This window comes from Micromys minutus (assembly GCF_963924665.1).
Source record: "Micromys minutus genome assembly, chromosome: 30".
Taxonomy (NCBI): domain Eukaryota; kingdom Metazoa; phylum Chordata; class Mammalia; order Rodentia; family Muridae; genus Micromys; species Micromys minutus.
This window is the reverse complement of record NC_137965.1, coordinates 13,676,689-13,699,345: the sequence shown is the minus strand read 5'-3', so window position 1 is coordinate 13,699,345 and position 22,657 is coordinate 13,676,689. Positions and strand designations below refer to the sequence as shown.

Here is a 22,657-nt window from a genome sequence, read left to right as displayed (position 1 = left end):
AGAACCAGGTGCTGGCTCTCACTGCTAATTGGAGCGACTGCTTTTAGCAAACCCCAGAGCCGCTAAAAGCCTGTGTTGCTACGTGGCTTCTTCTTCAGCACCACGAGCACAACGCTATTGGCTGTCTTCTACCAGAGCCACATAGAGAAAATTTGCCAACCAAAATAGGGACTCAACTCCATGGCTTAAATATATAGGGAGAAAAACCTTAAAGATGTCACTGGAAGAAAAATGCATAAAATATTTCAGTCTGAACGGCTTGAGTAATGGAGCAGACCCTTACAAGATGCTGTTTGAAGCCTGGTGTGGCTTTTTGTACCTGAGATTACTAAAGTTTTGCTTTAAATTGGGTCGCATTTTATCACTTAAGTCTCCTGGCTTAAATATCAACTCTCTCTGTTGGGGTTGTTTTGTCTTGGTGTTCCTAAATGTACAGCTTCGTTCACATATGCTGACTTTAAAAAACAAAACAAAACAAAAAATAAAAATAAAAAACCTACATTTGAAAGATACTCCTCAGGAATGATTTCATGATCCATTCAGGGTCCGACAATACTTTTCCAGAAACCTCACTAGTCTCATTCATTTCCCAAGATTCTTAGCTACCTGTCTTAGTCATGTTGTATGATGGGTAAACTATTAGAAAGAAGTTACTGAGAACAAACGGGGAGGGGGCAAAAGATCGAAAACTGATATCACAAAAATCATCTTTCACCCAAACAGTAAGTCTTCCCCTTCCCCAGAATTAAGGACAAGCCATATGTAAACAGCATGTCAATGAGCATCTATTCTCTCTTTTTCCACTGTAACATAGCCTGCAGAATCCCTAACAGCCAGCCTTTCCCTAAACAAATCTACACCACGTATTTTAGGCACGCTTGTCTAGTTCAGACAATGGCTGAGTTTAGCCACAGTGTGAGCCCACTCTTGCCGAGCTTGAACACATCTCTTTAAATACCCAAGATGTCTCCCAAATGCCAGTCTGGTTATTAGTGCTACAGCCAGCTAAAATAAACATCAGGCCTGTGTGGCTATTTACACTGGAGCTGACGGAGAAAGCTGTCTCTTGGGTTTTTGTTTTCTGTGGCTTGGGTTCTGTACTCTTTTTCTTACTTGGGTTAGTTTGGCAGGTTTCTCCTCAAATCAACCTCAAGCTCTTTGCACAAACGTTTAAGGAGGCAGCGTGAATGCCCCGAACCCCAGACCTTTGTTTCCCCATTGAGCAAGCGTGTTGTTGTTTTTGTTTTTCTTCTTTTCTTTTAATCACAGCCACAAAATTAGGACTGATTTCCAGAACAAAGCCAACCTGATTGGCACAGACTTCTCAAATCTTGTCTCCTGGGAAATTACACACTCAGAGCAAAACAGAAATCTGCCTGAAAAGGTCTTATTTTAGGGTCAGCATTAGAAGAGGCCTCAACTTGAAGAAAATCAGAGGATTGTTTCTCACCTTGAAGGCAAATCACTTCTGAAAGCCGGGGAAAATTATACCTAGTCGTTTTAAATTGTCACTGGAAAGCTAGGAAATGCTCTTGCTCCAATATGTCTCTCTGGTGTTTCTAAAAGAAAACCGAAAGAGTTTCTTTAAAATCCTTAGAGAAGGGCTGGCTGGCAAAATGGCTCAGCAGGTAAAGGTGCTTGCTGCCAAGCCAGCCAACCATCCAGAGTTCAAACCCCAGGACCCTACTATTATTGTTCTGCTAAGTGGACACATTGTTAAACCAGCTCCCAATGATTTATCATTATATCTATAAATTATGGTCTCTCTCAACCCTCACTAGAGAAGCTTCTATCTGCAGTAGATGGTCAAGGTTCAGAAAACAAGAGACTATGGAATGTCCGGTCTTAAACGGGACATTTACATTACATCCTCTCCTCCCAAGGCTCAGTGATCATTGGGGGGAGGGAATGGCAAAGCTTGTAAGAACCAGAGGCAGTAGATAACTGCAAGGGAACAGAGTCTTTTCCAGACACAGTAGTACAGTTGCACATAGAAACTCATGGTGGCTGTACTTACAATATGCACCAGACCTACATAAACTGGAGCCCATACCCGGTATAGGATATGGAACATGGGCACAAAATCCCACCCCCTTGATGAGGAACTATTCACAAATGACAGTTAGTTGGAGAGGGGGAATCTATTTTCTTTAGGAATAGATCAACTACCATCCAGAGGGCAGTCACACATCGAAGAGTATATGGGCAACATTAATTGAACTTGGTGTGTGTGTGTGTGTGTGTGTGTGTGTGTGTGTGTGTGTGTGTGTGTAGGGAGAGAAAGAGAGACGAAGAGAGAGAGAGAGAGAGAGAGAGAGAGAGAGGACAAGAAATTGTGCAGGTACAGAAGAGCATGTAGATTTGGGAGAAGATGAGACAGGGAAGTGAGTACAGTCAAAACCCATTGCACAAAATTCTCATTGACAAAGGAAAACGAGGTATTCGTTTATACATCAGATCTTACTTGACAATAAGAAACAAAGGCTGCAGCATTAGGAGACCTTGAAAACATCATGGTATGCAGAATAAGGCAGACCAAAGGGCCAAGGAGTACATTGTTCCATTTCATAGAAGAGTTCAAACCACGACTCCACAGAAACAAAAAGAGATGTTCTAAACTAGTGCCTGCGCAGCTCTGTGCATTTGACACATATTCCATTGTGTACCTATTCCAGGGATGGATTTTAAGTCACCTGAAAGGTGTCCTGACAGAACCGATCAATAGCGTTTAGGAGTATTATCCCCTTGACTGCACACCCTCTTCACACTCATCCCAAGAAAAGACAAAGGTGTGACCAGCAAGTGATTGAAAAGAAAAAGAAATAACAATGGCTACTTTTAAACTGATAAATAGCTACCATCGGCAATGAAACAGTGGTCTGAGAATTTATCTCTCTGAGACAATTTTGCAGTAAGAGAAAATGTATCCAGGGCTTGCCTCCCACAGGTCATTTGCCTACTCATTCATTCATTCATTAAACACCCTTGCTGCCTCCTAGAACCTACCTTTGTGTGCACATATGCACACACGTGCAAACTGACTCTCCTGGGCTGCCCTAAGCACTCGCCATCTAAGAACATTCAGGATCCATTTGCCCATCACTCTTTCCATCCATCAACCACTAAAAGACCAGAAGAAAAACACCTTTGATTTGCTCACATTGAAAAGCAACCCATTCAGTAAGGAAAAAACAAATGTAGATAATTAGAGTAATGTGAAAATGTTACAACCAGCTTAAGATGTTCTGGCTGGTCCTAGAAAATCAACCATAAACCTCTCTTTAGCCCCTTCTCAGTATTTGCCATTGTCTTGGCAAGTTATGCATTTATTTTTTAAATTTGGTATTGATTGCCAACCTGATTGCATCTGGAATCAATTAAGAATTTCTGGGTGGGGGCTGGAGAGACGGCTCAGCAGTTAAAACTACTGACTGCTCTTCCAGAGGTCCTGAGTTCAATTCCCCAGCAACCACATGGTGGCTCACAACCATCTGGAACAGGATCCAATGTCCTCTTCTGGTGTGTCTGAAGACAGTGATAGGGTAGTCACCTACATAAAATAAATAAATAAATAACTTTTCAAAAAAATCTCTGGGTGGGTTTATAAAGGCATTTCCATGAAGAAACAGCTGAGGGGGGAAAGTCCCTCTCCAGTGTGGACAGTGTCTGCAGTACCCTGGATCTAAAGAGATATAAAGGCAAGGTAGGGCTGGTTTTGCCTGCTCTAACTTTGCTCTTTGCTGATGAATACATCTACATTGCCACCACCCTGCTTTTTGAGGCTTTGAGCCCAGCTTCTTCAGCCTTCCAATACCAACTAAAGATCAGTCACTCTTCAGGAATCCTCCAGGCCTTCAGCACCAAATGTGGTGCTGTTGAGGCATCCAGCTTTGTGAACGGGGAAGCTCACAATGGGTCCCCAGCCTCCCTGGAATGCAAAGAACCTTTGGCAGATTAGCCAGCACTTCCTCCATGAGCCTATCTAGTACATCTCTTTCCATAATACTATCGGTTCTCTCTTGGCTGCATTCCTCTAACTGACCATCATGACTACACAGCAACCCAATAGTAGCTGTGTTGTGCAGATAAGACCTCCAGATCTTAAAAAACAAACAAACAAACAAACAAACAAGAGCTACCCAGCCAGGAAGTACAGAGCCAAGATTGGCATCAAGAACCTTGAGTCCACAGTCTAGAATTTGGGCTCTTAAGTCCACTCTCCCCTCCCTTACTTTAGTCCTAGTTTTTAAAGTGACAACACACTTTTTCTCTCATATCATTAAGATTCTCTCTCTCTCTCTCTCTCTCTCTCTCTCTGTGTGTGTGTGTGTGTGTGTGTGTGTCTGTGTCTGTGTGTGTGTGTGTGATGTGCGATGTGCATATGGTACAAAAGATGTCATATCCATAAAGTTAAGAGTCACAGGTAGTTGTGAGGTGCCCAATGTGGGTGCTGAAAGCCAAATTTGTTTCCCTGGAAAGAGCTGAATCTGTTCTTAATCACTGAACCCTCATACTTTTTAAGTTCAACTTAAAGTGAAGTTCATATAGTCACCTAATGTGTACCTTTCTTCACTGAGGACTTGTGAACAGACTTGGTAAGAATGACCTTCCTGCTACGTACACACATCCGTTTCTTCGCCACATCACATAAAATCACAGTCACTACTGCACGGAGATGGCTCTCATACAGATCTCTACCCTGTGCTTTGATATAAAATACTCCCGAGGGATTAAAAACTGACTTTTGTACTAAAATACATAAACTGCTGCAAATACAAAATATAAACAAACCTTTAGAGAATGATTGAAACCCCATACAGGAACAATTTGACTATTGTCACAGGGACAACTTAATCATTCCCTTGATTAGCTATATCTAAAATTACAAGCAAAACACACATCTTAAAGTAAGCATTTAAGTTAATCAAATGTTTGTTTGATTTAAATGGTTCTTTTGTGAATGTGGGTACCTTTGCATTTGGAGCATAGATGTTCAGAACTGAGAGTTCATCTTGGCAGAATTTTCCTTTGATGAGTATGAAGTGTCCTTCCTTATCTTTTACTTTTGGTTGAAAGTCGATTTTATTCTTTATAGAATGGCTATTCCAGCTAGCTTCTTGGGACCATTTGCTTGGGAAAAACTTTCCCAGGCTTTTACTCTGAGGTAGTGTCTTTGTCACTGAGGTGCATTTCCTGTAGGCAGCAAAATGCTGGGTCCTCTTTATGTGCCTAGACTGTTAGTCTATGTCTTCTTATTGGGGAATTTGAGTCCATTGATGTTAAGAGATATTAAAGAATAGTGATTGTTGCTTCCTGTTATTTTTCTTGTTAGAGGTGGAATTATGTTTCTGTGGGTATCTTCTTTTGGGTTTGTTGAAAAAAGATTACTTTTTTTGCTTTTTCTAGGGTGTAGTTTCCCTTCTTGTGTTGGAGTTTTCGATCTATTATCTTTTGTAGGACTGGATTTGTGGAAAGATGTTGTATAAATTTGCTTTTGTCCTGGAATATTTTGGTTTCTCCATCTTTGATAGTTGAGAGTTTTGCTGGATATAGTATCCTGGGCTGGCATTTGTGGTCTCTTAGGGTCTGTATGACATCTGCCCAGGATCTTCTAGCTTTCATTGTCTCTGTTGAGAAATCTGGTGTGATTCTGATAGGTCTGCCTTTATATGTTACTTGACCTTTTTCCTTTACAGCTTTTAATATTCTTTCTTTGTTTTGTGCATTTGGTATTATGACTGTTATGTGTTGGGAGGAATTTCTTTTCTGGTACAATCTATTTGGAATTCTGTAGGCTTCTTCTATGTTCATGGTCATCTCTTTCTTTAGGTTGGGGACATTTTCTTCTATAATTTTGTTGATTATTTACTGGCCCTTTAAGTTGGGAATCCTCACTCTCTTCTATACCTATTATCCTTAGGTTTCATGTTATCATTGTGTCTTGGATTTACTGGATGTTTTGGATTAGGAACTTTTTGCATTTTCTTTGACTATTGTGTCAATGTTTTCTATGTTATCTTCTGCCTCTGAGAGTCTCTCTTCCATCTCTTGTAGTCTGTTGGTGATGCTTGTGTCTATGACTCCTGATCTCTTTCCCAGGCTTTCTATCTTCAGGGTTGTCTCCCTTTGTGATTTATGTATTATTTCTATTCTGATTTTTAAATCCTGGATAGTTTTCAATTCCTTTACCTGTTTGGTTGTATTTTCTGATAACTCTTTAAGGAATTTTTGTGTTTTCTCTTTGAGAGATTTTACTTGTTTACCTGTGTTCTTCTGTATTTTTTAAGGGACTTATTTATGTCCTTCATAAAGTCCTATATCATCATCATGAGATGTGATTTTTAAATCCAAATCTTGCTTTTTCAGTATAATGAGGAATCCAGAATTTGCTGTGGTGGCAATACTGGGTTTTGATGATGCCAAGTAGCCTTGGTTTTTGTTGCTTAGGTTCTTACCCTTGCCTCTCACCATCTGGTTATCTCTGGTGTTAGCTGGTCTTGCTGTCTCTGACTGGAGCTTGTCCCTTCTAAGGGCCTGTGATCCTGGATCTTAGAAGTGAGAGCACTCCTGGGAAATCAGCTCTCTCAGGGCAGGATTTGGGTACAAAGGGCTGTGGGACTGCCTTAGCTCTGGACCCAGATAGAGAACAAAAGGCAAGTGTTTTTCTTTTAAAATTTTTTCTTTTCAAAAAATAAGAGAGAGAGAGAGAGAGAGAGAGAGAGAGAGAGAGAGAGAGTGTGTGTGTGTGTGTGTGTGTGTGTATGTGTGTGTGTGTGTGTGTGTGTGTTACTGATTTTGAAGTCAGGGCTTCACGAACACTAGGCAAACACTAAGATGAACCCCCAGGCCCATTGTTCCCTGGTAATGGGTCTAATACATTTTCCCCTGAATTGAACAATATTTTCCTGGAGCAGTATAAAATTATTCAATAACACAACAGCTATCAATTCCCTTGTATTTTTAGGTCTGCAACTTTCACTAAGGACAGCACTCTGTTTAAAAGGAAAGTAGAGGCTGGTAGAATTCATGCAGGGATCTGTCTGAGGTTACCACAAGAAGGATGTCTGGAAAAAATGCAAAGTATTGAGTTAGAAAGGGTCAGCAAACAGTGAAAACCATAAATTGGAAAGTAGAGGCCATTAGCTAAAAATATCTCTATTATTTAGTGAATTGAGGGACATGTTCTCAGTCAATTTGGAAAACCAAGAAAGAAAAAAGAGTAACAAAAGAAAGAAAGAAAGAAAGAAAGAAAGAAAGTAAGTAAGGAGGGGGAGAGGAAGACAGACAGACAGACAGATGGATAGAAACTCATTTTGACTAGCCAAATACATACTACAAACATTCATCTTAAAGACATACCCAGTCTCTTCCATTATCCTCTAACATTCCCTGCCATTTTTTTTAAAATTTGTGTGTGACATGTTTATGTGTGTAGTGTGCGAAGGCCAGGGGAAGTTCGGTGTCTTTCTCAATCACTTTCCTGGTTATTGGTTTTGAAGCACTGTTACTTTTTGCTGGTATGGTAAAATACCATGGCTAAAAGGAGCCTAGCGATGAAAATGTTTATTTTTGGCTTGTGCTTTCTGGAAGATAAAGCCCATAAGATCAGGGACAACAAGACATCATGTGAGTGGAACTGGAAGCAGAGAACCACCATCTCTACCCACCAAACAGGAAACAGAGAGAGGACTGGAAGTGTGGCTATGAACTCTCAAAGACCACATCCTGGAATGTGTTCCCTCCATATTCTAAAGTTTCCATAACCTCCCCCAAAACAGTACCAGCAACAAAGAACCCAGTTTTCAAACACATGAGTCTATGAGGGGATTCTCTCATTCAAGTCACCACAAGATCTCTCACTAAACTTGGCTGTCCAGAACATTCTACAGATGCAAGTGCCTCTGTCTGTCCCGCACTGGGTTCACTGACTTGTATCACCATGTGTGCCTAGCTTTTCACAGAGAGCACCCACACTCAAGCCCTTCTGCTGACATGGCTCTTTGCTGACAGCACCATTTCTACAGCACCTTAAGCACAATTTAGTTAACATCTTATCCTTGTCTTCTCTCCCCAAGCCTCAAGATCTGAAGACAGAAATCACACATTTCTTTGTACCTTCGGCATCGAACACTGTCATTCATTCATTCACTCACTCATTCATTCATTGACATAATACTGTTGAACACCTCTATAAGCAGTGTTTTATTCTAGTAGCAACCACCATCAATGAATAAAATATACATTTACCCTGTAAGTGACTATGATTTTAATATGCTGAATTCAATGTCTACACTAAATGTTGTTTAAGCCTCATTTTTTTTTGATGCAAAAGCAAGAGGTTTATTAGTCCAGTGCATTGGGGTGGCCTACATCCAGAGGAGAGGTGACCCTGAAAGGCTGTTACAAACAGTTTTTATACTTTTTAGGGTTGCAGGTTACTTCAGCAAGGTTGGAAAATGGAGGCAGGGCAGGTCGGTTACATATCAAATTTGTGGAAAGCTTTAGCATAATAATAACAAAACTATCATTTCCCATGCTAAAAGAAATTAATAATACCATGCTGTTCGCCTGTCTGAGGTCACAGGTGGTGAGAGGGCTATAAAACAAATGAGAAATACTATGCCAGAAAGATAAGCAGAGAGTTCAGGAAAGGACTTGGTTACTTCTATTTTTAAATGAGAAGCTTGCAGGATGAGAAACTTCTATGCCTTGTAGAGGAGATGGAGGAGAAAGGGAGACAAGGCAAGAAGATAGGTGGAGGACTAGACATCGGACAGATGGCGAGAACTGGCGTGCGATGAAGAGAGTGTGAGGCCCAGGACGGAAGTGGACCTTGCTGTGGATCTCTGAGAAAGTGCCACTGAGCATGCTCAGGTCAGAAGGCAGAGCTAGTCCCACCCACCGCTCCCCCCCGCCCCCACTGGAGTGGATCCCGCTGGCTGGGAGGTTGACTTGGCCACCAGCTGCAGGCCTATCTACCCTGACAGCTGTCAGGTGGCCACAGAAAGTAGTGCTATGAAAGGCTGCCTCTAGAGCATGGGTGGTCTTCAAACCGGGGCAACAACCTCGCCACTGTTTTCCATAAAGCCAGGAGGTCACGGGAACAAGTTCAATTGCTTACAATGTATCTAAGTAGAAATGTTATATTTTCTGTGAGTTAAACAGAAAAAAATGGAGCATCATTGTGTTCAGAACACACATGCACACACAGACAAAAACAAGTCCTCCTCCTTTGCTTAGTTTTTTTTTTTAATTACAGAAAAATAGAGTTACCAAAAATAACAGAGGAAGAGCTAAGAAGACACCTTAATCTGTAAAATGTCTTTCCCACGAGCATGAAGTCCTGAGTTAAGATTACCAGCATTCATGTAAAATGTGTGGTGGCCTGCCTCTCAGTAACCAGCACAGAGGGGCAAGGGGAAACAAGATGGGTCCCGGAGTTGCCCAGTCAATCTAGCCAATTGGTGAGATCCTGCCTCAGTCAGAAACCTTGTCTCAAAAATAAACTGGAGAGTGATGGAGGGAGTAACAAACATCAGTCCCTGGTCTCCATGTATAAACACGTGCACACACACCCGCACACACATATACACACACTCATACTCACACATGCACTCATATACACACATACATACATATACACACACATACACACATACATTCATACATATATATACATACTATATATACATACTCCTACACACACACACATCCCTACACACACATGAACTATCAGACACACACATTCACTCATAAATGCACATATACTCATAATACACACTCACATACACACACATTTATACACACACATATACACACATATACACACACATACACTCATACATAAATATACATACTATATATACATACTCCTACACACACACACATCCCCACACACACATGCACTATTAGTCACACACATTCACTCATAATTGTGCATACACTCATAATACACACATACATACACACACATTCATACACATGCACATATATACACACACATATACACACACTCACATACACATACATTCACACACACACACACACACACACACACACACACAATCGCACACACTCATACAATTTAAATATCGAGAGAATAAAAGGCTAGCAGACAGACATGAGGTAAATGCTGGAAGAAACCGCTGAGGAAACAGAGATGGGCGGAAACCAGCAGGTAGCTAAACTGACGACAGAACACAGAGATTCACCCTAGACTTAGAGGCACAATGCTATGGAGAGGTAACTAACCATGTACAAGACAAAGAATAGTTTGAATGGGTTAAATAAGCTACTTGCTAGTAAGGGAGGGGGCCAAAGCTATGGGTTAGGCATTTAATAACTAATAATTAAAGATGTTGGGAGGGGGAAAAACAGATTTTTTTTTTACAAGAATTATATTTAGAATCTCTTCTTGTTGATAGAAGGGAGGAAGGGAAAAGGGGACGGTGGAAGGGAAGAAGGGAGGGGTGAAAGGAAGGAGGGGTGGAGTCAGGGAGGGAGGAAGGGTGGGACATCTACACAGAAAAGGAATAAAATATAGCCAGTACCCAGTACTAGTAAAAACCCTCTAGTAAAGAACTCACCCTTCCTTTATCCTTTTATCCAGGGCATCTAGAATAATTAGCCAAATATGATTGACTTCAACAGCGATCAGAAGATGTTACTACCCTCATCAATGGCGGGTGCAACTGTTTGGCGCGTCCAAGAGAAAGCCACCATGGGCTGCTCCCCTTTGCACGTGCTTTATTACCTCTCTCGGTGTCGCCTCGGTTTCACAGACTAATAAGCATTTTACCATCTTAAAATCTCGGACAGTCTCCTAAGTGGATACAATCTGCCGTGTATAGTCAGCCCCTACCACCTTCGCTGGTCTCCTCCCACTCCTCCGGACCCCTTCTTCTTCCCGAGTGTCCGGCCTACTTTGGTGCTGTTGGCTCGTTTGTTTTGGTTTGTTTTGTGGATCTATTGTGTTTTCAGAATCTCACTGGACAGATGACATCCAGAAGTCAGTGATGCGCAGCACTCTTCCCGATCCTCCGGTTCCAACCGGCTTTCCGCCCCCTCCTCCACAATGTGCCCTGAGCCGTGGAGGGGATGATACAGTTGTTCCGATTATTACAGGGGAGCCCTCGGCGTTCACTTCTCAACAACTTAGGAAGGTAATTTGCCCCTAACCTCCTAGGTCTCAGGCTTAGTAGAATCTGTTCTGTTCCGTGGAGCCCTTTCTCGTGATAACAAGTGTCCCTTTGCCTTCAGAGACTAGAAATTACATGCTGGATGCTAAACATGAAGCTTATTTTTAAGTCAGGAGGAACAGAGGTAAACAAAGTTTCCCTAATTCCTTCTTTACCCAACATTTAGCCACCAACAACAGCCAAGTCAATACAAAGCCAATCAGACAGTTCACCTTAGTCAACTCCAATGCACAAGCCACTTAACATGGACCGCAGGCATTGGACTGCGGCTCACATCCATTAGAAATTAGCTCATGAGTAAAACATATGCAAAATGGAACTGAGTAATAGACAAAAGTCTCCCAAAGACAAGCCTTCATAGCCTAATGTTTTATGACATCCTTCTAGAATATGTGAGGCACCAGAGGTATTACCTTTTGAAATTATGATCAAAATGTTATATTTAGAGTTACTTATGTTCATATCCAATAAGATGTGCTATTCTCAAAAAGAAAGAAAGGAAGGAAGGAAGAAAGGAAGGAAGGAAGAAAGGAAGGAAGGAAGGAAGGAATGAAGGAAGGAAAGAAGAAAGGAAAGAAGGAAGGAAAATATTGAGCTGGTGAGATGGCTTAGTAGGCAAAGGAGCTTGCCTCCGGGTCTAATGACCTGAGTTTAATTCCCAGGATCTGCGTGTTAGAAGGAGAGCCAGATTCTTCAGATTGTCCTCAGAGATCATGTGTGTGTCCTGGCATACACGCCCAACTTCTACTTCGACACACAAAATAAGCCAACACAGGCAATAAAGTGTAGAAAATCTCAGGTATTGGTGGGGGTGTGGAAAGCTGGAACTGTCAACCCTGTTGATCTGTCTTTAAGGTGGTAAAATTTCTACAGACAACAATAGGGTGACTCTTCCAAAATGAAATGTGGGAGAGGTAATCCAGAAAAAGGGTATATTTGATTAAATAAGGCTTATCTGTGTCCACATAAAACAGAACAATGATAAAATCACCAACAAACAGTAGTAAGGAACAACAGTGAACTGTGAAAGAAATTGGCGTCACTTAACCTTTGCCATTTTTTATAGCAAAGATGGCAAATCGTCACAAATAACAACTAACTAAAGCCACAATGCAAAAAAATAAATAATGATCAATAAAAATAAACGGTAGATAGTCCAAATAAGGAAATGCCCCACAAGCCAATAAACACACGGCTATCTGTGCCAGCCATTACTTTATAACATCATTTTATGCTGGTATTAAAATAATAGGAAAGTTCTCCGTGTGCAAACATAGAACACGCACCAGGACATAATGGTAAGAGGGGAGTGCAAGAGAAACACAAAGCACAGTTTTGTTTCCGGTTGTGTATCAAAGTGCACTGAGAGTCACCCTCAGGTGAAGTATCTATATCACACCACCTCCAGAAGGTGCAGGGAAGCTAGGTTGTAAGAACCCCGAGGTCGGAGGACACAAAATGGGAGCAGGAAGATATGGGACGAATTGTGTCAACATGCTTGAGATCCATTATATTAAATTAATAGACATTTTCTTAAAAGGCCAAAAATAAGTGGCCATGGGTACTCAGCCATAGGCCGGATGCTTATATCACACACGGATCTAACACCCAGGGACCACTGCAGAAGAGGATGGGGGGAGTGTCCTGAGATTCTGACCTCTGTGCATGCCCTGCTATTACACACACACACACACACACACACACACACACACACACACAAGCTCATAGCAGGTAGTTGTGGCTGCTTGCACAAGACTAAGCTAGCCAAGCATTCCAACACGAGTGGGGGAAGGGCTCCTGATGCCTCACCCCTAGAGGAGGAGGTGTGGGCAGTTAATGGCTGCCAAGGACAGGATGGTCACTTCTCTTTAGGCAGGGTGGCTATTGCTAAAGTCGCCCACATCCCAAGAGAGGATCTCACACCATGTGTGTATCTGTTGCATTCAGTCATTTTACAAAACTATGAGGAAGATGTATTGAGGGGGGTCCATGAGAAGTTGGGGATGGGGGGAGGTAGATATAATCAAGATACATTGCATATATGTGTGAAATTTTCAAAAAAATAAAAAGCTACACATGCATTTTTCATGTGCATGCACATGTATACATACATGTCTTTGTGTGCACATACCCACTTATAAAAGCTACTTAAGAAAATGCTAGTAGAGGATGGGTACGGAGGGGTGTAGTGTTTGTTATTTTCACATTTTAACTTACATACATATGTCTGATCAAGAGATAAATTTAGGTTTTGAACTTGTGAATCAAAAACTTGCACATCATTTTTTAATACATAGAGCGGGAAGAATAATGACCCCAAGGTATCCAGTATCCAGGAAAATGAGCACCTTTGTTAACTACTGTTGTTAAAGAAAATTAAGACGGTCTTTCTGGGGGACAGCTGACAAAATGAAGAGAGAGATCTGAAATGAGCATACCCTTCCCCTCACCTCCATCACCCATATAGCACTCTGAGAACCCACTGCAAGGAAATAAGCAAGCATACACCTGAAAACAAGATGCGGTCATCTCCTGCCGACTCGCCAATACCGTGAGCATCTTTTAATCGGAATTGGATGATGGAAACTACATACCTCCATGCGATGGAACACTGAGCTAATGAGATGCAGGGAGAGGAAAACCCCAAACACTGTGCCTCTTTGATGTGTGTACATACATGGCAGCTTGGGAAGTACATTGTTGAGGTTTGGTCTGGTGCCATACACTGTGATATTAAATACTGGCTCCCAAGATCCTTAGTGAGGAAGAGAGCCTCATGTACGCCAGATGATGCTGTGTAACCTCTCTTCTTACTGGTACAATAAAGATGCCTACAGCTCGTAGCTGGGCAGAAGAGAGGCAGGCGCATCTTCAGTTCCCAGGCTTGGGGGTCTGAGGCAGAGACCAGAAGGAGAGGAGAGAGAAGGAAGAAGATGCCAATTCATAGACCGTGAAAACGTGGCCATGAAGGCTAGCCAATTGAAGTAGGAGGGGCCCAGGTGGAACATGCCCAGTTTCAAGGGTTATTGACGGGGCAGTGGAGAAAATAGCACAGAGGGTTGACATCTGCCCAGCTCTTGTGCTTTTAAGGCTTATTATAAATAAAAAGGTTTTGTGTCTTTTATTTGGGAACTAAATGATCCAAGGGAGGTTAGAAACCCCCGAATTAATGTTTACCATAATACATATAGCAATATAGCAGAAGTGTCAGATGTTGCCTTTGAACAAATATCTTTGAATGATATAAAGATGGAAGTTACTGCCCCTCACTTTTCATGTTCTTGATATTAAACAAATAAAAGGTGTAGTTTGAGATGAATGGAACCAGAAGCCAGATTGCCAGGAACCAAAACAAATTCTTATGCTGCTGCTTATGACAGAGGGATGGATGTGTTACACCACCTCCCCTGGATCTACCACTGTGTCCCTTTCCTACCCATAAGAAAGGGACAGTAAGTGTTCCTTCCCCACAATATTAAAATGAGTTCAGTGAGCTGACAGAGACACAGCCCTTAGAACAGGTCCTAGAATATAAGACGGTTGGTTGCACATGTGGTGCACACACACATACACACACATACACACACATACACACACACACACATACACACACAGAGACACACACACAGACATACACAGACACATACACACACAGACACACACACACATACACACACAGACACACACACACAGACACATACACACAGACACACATACACACAGACACACACACACACACATACACACACAGACACATACACACAGACACACAGACACACACAGACACATACACACACACAGTCACATACACACACAACGAATTAAAAGAAAGCAAATATATAAGATGTAGGAGACAGGGAACGAAAATAAAGGCAGCACACAGAGACCATTTAAGCCAAAACTAGTCAAAATGTGGAAAGTGGGGCGTGGTGCCTGCCCCCAGTTGATACATCCATGACAACCCATACACCTAAACCTCAGGAAGCATCCCATGAGGGGAGGGAGCAAGGATGGAAAGACTGTAAGAGCCAAGCAAGCATCTGCTGCAAGATTACACTGTCTGTATATGACAGGGAAGCTGGACCATGAAATATCAGCAATATGGTTTCCTAGACAAGACCTAAGAACTGACCAAACCTTACAGGAAAGAACCACAGACAATTAGTGACTGCGGGGGGGGGGGGGGGGGAGAGAGAGAGAGAGAGAGAGAGAGAGAGAGAGAGAGAGAGAGGCTCTTTCCTAGGGAGAAGTCCACTGACTGTGGGCTGATACAAAGTAGTAAGCTCTGAACGTATGTACACAAAGAATATTAAACAGAATCAGCAAATCGTCATTATGTGTTCATTTTTTAAACACACACATCCATATGTGTAACATCTTAAAAAGAGAAAGAAAGACCATGAATTTGAGACGGGAGGAAACACAAGACAGTCTGGAAGGAGGGAGAAGTGATATAAATACATACATTTATAAAAATCATTTCATTAAAGATAGGTATACTTAGCAGATTCTGATAAAGCAATCGGCTGCAAGTGATTTAATCTTCTCACAGCGCAAGGTTAATCAACAAGAGAAAGAAAACCTAGAAAAACAAGATGCAGGAGGACCTCCCCACAGAGAAGAGACTTTGAATCTTACCTTCCAGGAGGGAGACATTCTGTTTGGACATTTGATTTCAAATTCAAATTCAAAAGTCAAGGCACATTTTTCTACTAAATTGGGGGGGGGGGGTGCGGGGGACAGGTACTACAAAAAAAAAATTCTCTAGAGATATTCTGTGGTTGACAAGAGCAAAACTTTTACCAAGCTGTGGGAGACTGGCGATCAGGCCCGTTTCTCTTACATGAGAGATCTGTTGCTAGGATTCCATTACCTCCAAAATCTGCAGGACAACAGGCAACTGATGAGACAGGCTTGGCAAGAGAGACTCGCAGACCCAGAGGACCACAACAATGCACTATGCTAAGAAGCCTGGTCCAGAAGTGTGTAAAAAAATAACCTGTTGGTGTCCAATCGCTCCTATTAGCCATCAGCTACCCCCAGTTAACAAAGCCATGAAGACAGAACAGTGTTCAAGTGCAAAAACAAATATCCAAATAGAATATACTCATAGTTAGTTATAAAATATTTTATTTTAAAAATCTTTGTTAAATCATCTAATAACCCATTAAGTTGTAGATTGTCTTTTGTTTGATACTTTCTTTTAGTTGTTTGGAGCTTGTGTTTGCATATATATATGTGTGTGTGTGTGTGTGTGTGTGTGTGTGTGTGTGTGTGTATGTATATGTATATGTGTATATATATACGCACACATATATATGCGTGTGTATATATATATATGTATATATGTGTACATATATATGTATATATATGAAAAAGCAAGCTGCCAAAAAAGTTGCAGTAAGTGACCTCTATCCTTCCCACTGGTGTCAATGGTCCTCTTCCCCTACAAGGCAAGAGCTGAGTTCCCATCCAGAATAGCCGAAAGTGGCATCTTGTCAATGAAGAGATGACCAGATCCTGAGAAAGGCATCATAAACTAGTCTTAATAGAACAGGTGGCAGAACCTCCAAGGACAGCTCAAGAAAATGCCATGCTGTGACGCTCAGCCCACAGCTGCTAGCTGGCCTTAGTACATGGCAAAGATGGTGGAATCTGTGCTTGGGCCCAACCCATTCCTTTCTCTGCACCTCTCTCCTATTGAGAATGACCCATTGTCTCACAAGCCAGCGGTTGTCTGAGGACACACAGGGAAAACTCCATTATTTAAACAACATTTTTATCTGTCTTAAAGTAACCCTATATTCCAAAATAACCTCTCAATTATCTGGCAAATTAAGACCCTCACTGCTGAGGTTGGTGGTATTTCTGTGATCGAACATTCGGTTGGTTAAAATAATACATGTACACAAAGTCTACATGGTATAGATAGGACAGAGCGAGCGAATCTCACCTGCTAATGTTATCTGGGATTTCTTTGGCTCTAGGAAATGAGAGTTCCAGGTTGGAGGAAAAAGCAGTGGTGTGAGGGGGAGGGGACAAGGTATGTGGCCAGGCAACCCTAGAAGAGGTACCCAGATGTTAGACTTCCAAAGCCAAAACAAGGTCACCTCTTGTTCAGAAGATAGCTATCCTCTCAGTTCCATACCGTGGTTTGTATGACCCACCCTTCATGGGTTGTGACAACAGCAGCCACAGCAGCCAAAAAGCTGGACCAGATGTTCTGCTCCAAAGTGCATCCCTGGGAGCCTTTGTGAGAATCCAAACGGCGTTGTGCTGTGGGAGCTGATTCTTGACTAATACACGGCACCCAAAGGTTTTCCCATTTTCCGTTGTGCTGTGGGAGCTGATTCTTGACTAATACACGGCACCCAAAGGTTTTCCCATTTTCACAATTCATTTTTATGTCACATGCACATATTTGCAGATACCCATGGATACCAGAACCATCTGGGTTAAGAGGTAGTAACTCTGCCTAACATGGGAGCTGGGAACTGAACTTGGGTCCTTTGTAAGAGCAGTATGTTCTCTTAACCACAGACCTATCTCTCCAGATCTAAATTTTATCTTAAAGAGAAAAAAAAAACAACTCTTTTCTGTTTTCAACCACAGACATAGTGTCTCTTACTCATATATGAAATAACTCTAGTTAGCAAATACAGCTAAGTCAATGATAATCCTTCAGAATTACACAGGGGAAGTCACAAAATCACTTTCCATGTCTCTGACAAGGTGGTGTGCCGCCACAAGCTGTCACTTACTCTTTTTTATTTCAGTTAAATGACTCATACATTTTTTGCAATGTAAATTAGCTGCTTGATGAGGCTAATACCCTATGAACTCAGCGGACTATTTATAGTGGTCCTTTTGTAATTGAAATCAAACCGTTATCCTAGGAGGAAAAAAAAAAAAAAAAAGACAGAAGTGTGGCTTTCAAAAACTCTATTATAAAAAGTCACCGACTGTAACTTGGAGAAACTTACCTTCCCAGGGTCTGAGGGACAGTCTTAAAAGGGTATTTTCTGACTTGCCACACAATTCCACACACCCAGTCTGTCCCTGCCTTCCACTTACAGAGCTCCCATTCCAGGATGGCTAGTGATTTCTCTCTGGGAATGAGAAGACGATGGTGTGTTTGCCTGCTCCGGAATCCTGACACGCTCAAGAGTGAGACTCCCACTGGCGCTTGCATAAGTGGAAATGGAAACAAACATCTCTCTTTTGCTTCCCCAGCGAGAGGAACATGAAGATTCTGAAAGGCTAGTGGCCACCAGAGATGGTGTGACTCGGATCTCACCAGGATCACGTGACTCTTGTTCCATTCGACTCAGATTAAACCTGAACTGTCATATATCACGGATGAACCATGGCTGAGGCTCTAGTGTCATCTTTCTGAGGATTGACAGGAAGCAGCGGGCTTTGGGACTTCCTCTCACCTCTTTGCAACCATGTGGCCTCTAACAGCCACTTACCTCTTACCTCGCCCAGCCAGTGGCTTCCAATCCTTCTAAATTTAATTAACAAAACCGGGCAAAAAGAAACCTTGTCTGTACCTACATTTCTGTGTGCTAATCGAATGCCCTGGAGCCAAACAGGAAGACTGCAGAGAATTTGTGTGCCTCTCACCCTTGGGTGACAAGGGCAATTCCACAGAAAAGAGACAAGTAAAATGCCTTTGTTATGATGGATTTTATACAAAGACCCTGCTAACTGCAGTTTGGCTAGACAGAGAAAATTGGACCTATTTGATTTAATGATCTATTAAAACTTGCGTGAAAGTGGCCTCAGCGGTAAGAGAAAAATCACGGTGAAAATGTCACCAGGGAGAGACTACCAGGAACATCTCCAGTGCTATGCTTGAATCTGGCAACCCCGGCACATCACAGAATCAAGTCTGGGGTGCACAGTTTCTCGTAGCCATGTGCAGAAACTCAGTGTAAGCATTGCTTGCTTCTTATCTACTGGACCAAATTCAACCGCGCAAACTGGAAGGAATACATGGCTAAAACACAGACTGGTCTGCTAGGGTTTCCTATATCAAAGCCAACATTAACCTGACGTAGAGAAAATGGTAAAAGGGAGCAAGTGGTAAAGTCACATGGGGTAAGCGAGGGCAGGGGTTGGCGTTGGCGGTGGGCTTGCTGGGTCTGGACTGGTTACTTTGAGAAAGGGTAACGCTCTAGGGGGTAGACCAAATGTGAGAGAGGAGGGGCTGGAGCAGACCAGATGTTCAGGGTGCACGGGACCAAGAATGAGACAACAGGCAGAGGCAGGGAGTTATCGAAAGGAATGGACAAGTGGCATTCAAGGTGAAGGATGGGAAACCAGGCGGGATGCAGAAAGAGAACAAGATGGCAGCCAGCATCAGGGTCTAAGGACGCAGAAAGAGACCAGAGCCCAAAGATGGAGACCAAGAGGCCTGCATAGCTGTCTGGCCTTAGAAGGAAAACAATGTCAAGTAGGGACCAGATTCCTGGAGCTTCAGACGCTCAGAATTGGTTTTCCTAATAGGAACAGAACTCTAGGAACCGGATCCTGTGAAGCAGCAGAGCCTTACAGCTGTAACCACGAAGAACAGAGTTACCAGACCTTAGTAGGCACAATTCCAGTAGGGGCCATAGCTAGGCTCATAATACAGAGCCATTATAGAAGGAATGAGCCCCTAGCCCTCTGCATTTTCTGACCAAAAACAGGCCTTTACCACCTCCAACCTTACCCCTAAGATCTCTATAATCTTGAGTAAATTATTTAAGCCCTATCAGCCTCGGTCTCCTGCCTGCCAATGGACTCCTAGGATCTTCTTTATAGGCTCACTGAGCGGTTTAAATGAGGTATATGGAGCACTGGGCGGTTTAAATGAGATATATGAAGCACTGGGCGGTTTAAATGAGATATATATAGCACACAGTGAAACACAACACATATTATCACACTTTGCTCTCTACCGGTCTCAGTGCACTCCTCATACTGTTTATTAAGGGTGCTTCTGAGCATTACTTAATGAACCCCACATCCCCCATGCAGTTCTTGCCACAGTGCCAGGGACACACAGGCCTGTCTCCTCAATGACGAACTGAGTTGGCTTTGTACAGGCTGTTGTAACAAAGTGTCATCAGCCTGCTGGCTTATAAACAACCAAGACATTTCTTACCCTTCTAGAGGCCGGCTAATAGATCCAGACAGAGTGCAGTAAGAATGTGCCTTTTGATTCATAGATGGGGTCTTCTCACTGTGTCTTCGCATGCTGGAAAGTGTGACTCTCTGGGGTCCCCACCAACGGAGCACAAATGTTGCTCACCAAGGGGTACACTCTCTCGTCCTGTCATGTCTCCAAACCTCATCCTCCCGTACCCGAGCTTTGGGGGCTAGGATTTGAGTTTGTGAATTTGAGGGGGGATGAAAACATCTATCTTCTGTGAAGGAACAGCTAAAGCATCCCCCAGCTATGCGGGACACAGCACACCCGCGTGCTCCTGTGTATCTAATACTTGCTCACTTGGCTTCATCCACACAAATCTCAGTCCCAGCTTTTCTGGGTTGTACCTTGTGTTTCAGTCCTGGTTTGTGAGGCTCACAGTGTTGTCTAAGTTCCTTATGGTTTGGTAGACCCTGGGAGGATGTCTCCTTTCTCTGTCTTTATCTTTTGGGGTTCCTGTCGCACATTCTCTGCTATAGAGTAAAAAGAACCTTACACAGCAGAAATGGAGGGGGCATCTATGTTCCTTCTGTTCCCTGTGATAGTGTTGGTGACTACCTATATCTATCAGAACATCAGCTTACATATTTTATGTATGTACTGTTGGTTGTATGTATGACAATAAATTATTGTATAACTTACTTTCAATACACTTATATAAATATATACTTATATATATTATATATAAGTATATGTGTTTATATGTAAATATGCATATGTACATATTTTATATTTATATAAAATATATTTTTATATATACACTTTAATACACACACATATATAAAGCTATTAAAAGTATAAATGTTGAAGGCCATTGAACAGTTCAAATATCAAAAATTATTTTAAAAACTATCCAAGGTTTTGACTCAAAGCAAAACATCAAGTAACTTGATGTCTTCTACTTGTGAATATGTATTGGGATGAATAAATTTAAATGTTTTCTAATATCCAGTGAACTTTCCCTTTATAGGAATGGGCTTTCTATTCTTTCTGTATTCATTAATAGAAAAAACCCAGTGCAAGTTCTATAAACTTGCAGTGATTTCTGTACTTTATTGTGCAGGATCATTTAATTTTAGGATAAACCTGAGGTAAATATAACATCATCCTCAACTAAATAGAACACTGCACTGACTTATTACTTCTTAACATTATTATTATTATTACTGACTGTTTATGTTTGTAAAGTACAAAAGATGTGTCTAGGCCCATGGCTATCTGACTCCATGGATCTAGGCCTGTGGCACATTGAGAATCATCATCACAGAGTGTGAATGATGCTCACCACATGGCCCCAGGAAACAGAAATAGCTAGAAGGGACCAGGGCAAAGACACACAAAGAGAGTTCAAAGACGCTCGTGACACACTTCTCACCATCCTCAGTACCTCCCAATCATCCATGAGGACTTTGAATTGATCAGTGGAATAAAGTATCATTTAGGACAGAGCCCTAGCCCAAATCCCAAAGATGTGCTGTATTCGTCTTCCAGATTTTTCTCAGTTCAACCAACTTGACAATCACAATGAAGCAGCAGTGAGACCTAGAACTAACATCACAGTGGAAGTCAGATGAAGACATGTTTTAAATGAGTGGGTCCAAATCTGGAAGCCAAGCTTTTAACAAGCTATGCTACCTCCCCTCAAGGGACACAGTCATGGTTTCCCTGGAGAGGGCTCTCCTCCCCTGCTGCACACTCTCACTGTAGGCTCTCTGCTTCCCCCTCCGGTGGCCACCATCTTGGCCTGTTTTCCTGAGTCTGATTTGCTAGCTTCTTCCCGGACAAAAGCTAATACATCACAAGCAAACTGCATTTAGGTTGGAGATGAAAGATGTATTTGAAGATAAATTATTGCAATTCGTCATACTTAATAAGAGATAATCGTATCATCTCAATAGATACATTAAAATGGTACATTTATACTAACATGAATAATAATATTAATTCATTATTTAAAGTAAGTCTTAATCAACTATTTAGGGTGAACTCCCATCATCTGATACAAAGTCACTTCAAAAGTCTACAAAGCTAGGCATAGTGGCACATATCTGTAATACCAGAATTTGAAAGGTGGATGCAAAAAAATCAAATTTAAGCCAAGACATAAGCCCTTGGCTACATAGTGAGTTTGAGACCGGATAAGGCTACATAAGACTGTCTCAAAACAACAAGCCAGATAAGCTGGCATACACAGCTACCCAGAAATTGGGAACCAGAGTCAGCCAGATCTCTGTGAGTTCAAGGCTAACGTGGCATACAGAGT

General features: G+C 42.0%; 1 protein-coding gene across 2 annotated transcripts in view; it reads right to left on the bottom strand.

Annotated features, from left to right (window-relative positions):
* Nucleotides 1-22,657, bottom strand: part of ESR1 (estrogen receptor 1) — a 346,832-nt gene that overhangs the window by 293,366 nt on the left and 30,809 nt on the right. Inside the window, exon 1 of one of the 2 annotated variants that reach the window (XM_080941485.1) lies at nucleotides 18,182-18,261. The exons of the other annotated variant lie outside the window; for it this stretch is intronic. The gene's annotated coding sequence lies outside the window, so the exon portion shown is untranslated. Of the gene's footprint in view, nucleotides 1-18,181; nucleotides 18,262-22,657 lie in introns of those variants that run through there. 2 annotated transcript variants of the gene reach the window in all.